Below are 3,462 nucleotides of genomic sequence, written 5' to 3'. Positions count from 1 at the left end.
TACCACCATCTTTATATCTCAAAACAATTATCAAGTATCAAACTTCTCATAGTTTTTAATGCACTCTATATGAAAGTTTTTATTATACCCATCTTGGATGCCCATCATATTAGGACTAATTTTATAACCAAAGCAAAATACCATGATGTTCTAAAATACTCTCAAAATAATATAAGTGAAGCATTAGATATCAATAATTTCTATAAAATAAAACCACCACCGTTCTCTAAAAATATATAAGTGAAGCACTAGAGCAAAAATATCTAGCTCAAAATATATAAGTGAAGCACATAGAATATTCTAATAAATTCTGATTCATGTGTGTCTCTCCCAAAAGGTTTGTATAGAAAGTATGATTGTGATAAACTAAAAAGCAAAGACTCACATCATACAAGACGCTCCAAGCAAAACACATATCATGTGGTGAATAAAAATATAGCCTCAAGTAAAGTTACCGATAGACGAAGACGAAAGAGGGGATGCCTTCCGGTGAATCCCCAGGCTTAGGCTTTTGGTTGTCCTTAAATTTTACCTTGGGGTTCCATGGGCATCCCCAAGCTTAGGCTCTTTCCACTCCTTGTTACAAAATCCATCAAATCTTTAACCAAAAACATGAAAACTTAACAACACAAAACTCAACATAAAATGTCATGAGCTCTGTTAGTATAAGAAAACAAACCACCACTTTAATGTACTGTAATTAACTCATTATTTATTTATATTGGTGTTAAACCTACTGTATTTCAACTTCTCTATGGTTCATACCCCCCGATATGAGCCATAGATTCATCAAAATAAGCAAACAACACACAGAAAACAGAATCTGTCAAAACAAAACAGTCTGTAGCAATCTGGAGGTTTCGAATACTTCTGTAACTCCAAAAATTCTAAAAACTTAGGAAGACCTAAATAATTTGTATATTGATCTAGTGCAGTTGGAATTGGTATTTTATCGCTCTCTGGAAAAAAATGAAAATTATTTTTGTGAGCGCATACTTTCTGTTTTTTTCAGCAAGATCAAACAACAATCACCCAAGAATATCCTAAAGGCTTTACTTGGCACAAACACTAATTAAAACATAAAAAACACAATCATAACAGAGGCTAGGTAAATTATTTATTACTAAACAGGAACAAAAAGTAAAGAACAAAAATAAAATTGGGTTGCCTTCCAACAAGCGCTATCGTTTTAACGCCCGTAGTTAGGCATAAAAGCAAGAAAACATCTACGTATTGTCATCTTTGGTATGCAATCCATAAGTGGCTCTCATAATTGATTCATAAGGAAATTTAATTTTCTTTCTAGGAAAGTGTTCCATGCCTTTCCTTAAAAAAATTGGAATCTAATATTTCCTTCTTTCTTGTCAATAATTGCACCAATCGTTCTAAGGAAAGGTCTACCAAGAATAACAGGACATGTAGGATTGCAATCTATATCAAGAACGATGATATCTACCTTCACATAATTCCTATTTGCAACAATAAACATCATTAATCCTTCCCATAGGTTTATTAATGGTGGAATCCTCAAGGTGCAAATTTAAAGAACAATCATCAAATTCACGGAAACCTAACACATCACACAAAGTTTTTGGAATCGTGGAAACACTAGAACCCAAATCACACAAAGCATAGCATTCATAATCTTTAATATTAATTTTAATAGTAGGTTCCCACTCATCATAAAGTTTTCTAGTTCAAGTTTTTCTTCATAAAATTGCATTAAAGCATCAACAATATGTTTAGTAAAAGCTTTATTTTGATTATAAGCATGTGGAGAATTTAACACGGATTACAACAATGAAATACAATCTAACAAAGAGCAATTATCATAATTAAATTCCTTGAAATCCAAAATAGTGGGTTCATTGCTATGTAAAGTTTTGTCCTCTTCAATCCCACTTTTATTAATTTTAGCATCAAGATCTAAAAACTCTGAATCATTGGGACGCCTTTTAACTAAAGTTGACTCATTTCCAGTCCCATCTTTATCAAGATTCATATTGGAAAACAAAGATTTAATAGGAGACACATCAATCACTTTTAGATCTTCATCTTTATTATCATGAAAACTAGAAGAACACGCTCTCACAAAGCAATCTTTTTTAGCGCGCATCCTAGCGGTTCTTTCCTTGCACTAATCAATGGAAATTCTCTTGGCTTTGAGAGAATCATTAATGTCATGCTTAGGTGGAATAGATCTAAGTTTCAAAAAATCAACATCAAGAGAAATTCTATCCACGTTCCTAGCCAACTCATCAATCTTAAGAAATTTTTCTTCAACCAAAGCATTAAAATTCTTTTGCGAACTCATAAATTCTTTAACACTAGTATCAAAATCAGAGGGCATCCTATTAAAATTTCCATAAGAGTTGTTGTTGGAATTACCATAATTATTAGACGAATTATTAGGAAATGGCCTAGAATTAAAGTTTCCTCTATACGCGTTGTTACCAAAATTGTTCCTACCAACAAAATTCACATCCATAGATTCATTATTATTCTCAATAAAAGTGGACAAAGGCATATCATTAGGATCATAATAAACACTCTTATTACCAAACAATTTCATAAGTTCATCCATCTTTCCAATCAAAACATTAATCTCTTCAATCGCATGAACTTTTTTACTAGTGGATCTTTCGGTGTGCCATTGAGAATAATTAACCATAATATTATCTTGGAGTTTAGTAGAATCTCCTAAAGTGATTTCCATAAAAGTGCCTCCCGTGGCCGAATCTAAAAGATTTCTTGAAGCAAAATTCAATCTGGCATAAATTTTTTGTATAATCATCCATAAATTCAAACCATGGGTATGGCAATTACGTATCATTAATTTCATCCTCTCCCAAGCTTGTGCAACATGCTCATGATCAAGTTGCTTAAAATTCATAACATCGTTTCTAAGAGATATGATCTTAGTGGGAGGAAAATACTTAGAGATAAAAGCATCTTTGCACTTATTCGAATAATCAATATTAGCTTTTGGCAAAGAAGAGAACCAAGTTTTAGCACGATCTCTAAGAAAAAACGGAAATAGCTTCAATTTAACAATATCATTATCCACATCTTTCTTCTTTTGCATATCACACCAATCTACAAAGTTTTTTAGATGGGTAGCAGCATCTTCACTAGGAAGGCCGGAAAATGGATCTTTCATGACAAGATTCAACAAAGCAGCATAAATTTCACAAGATTCAGCATCGGTAATAGGAGCAATCGGAGTGCTAATAAAATCATTGTTGTTGGTATTGGAAAAGTCACATAATTTAGTATTATCTTCAGCCATCATGACAAACAATCAATCCAACACACAATCACACAATAGGCAAGCAAAAATAGGCGAACGGAAAAGGGCGAATAAAACAGCAAAGGTGAAGTGGGGGAGAGGAAAATGAGAGGCAAATGGCAAATAATGTAATGCGAGCGAGAAGAGTTTATGATGGGTACTTGGTATGTCTT

This window comes from Triticum urartu, chromosome 2, assembly GCF_003073215.2.
Source record: "Triticum urartu cultivar G1812 chromosome 2, Tu2.1, whole genome shotgun sequence".
In the NCBI taxonomy this organism is placed as follows: Eukaryota; Viridiplantae; Streptophyta; class Magnoliopsida; order Poales; family Poaceae; genus Triticum; species Triticum urartu.
Note: the sequence above shows the minus strand (reverse complement) of the source record.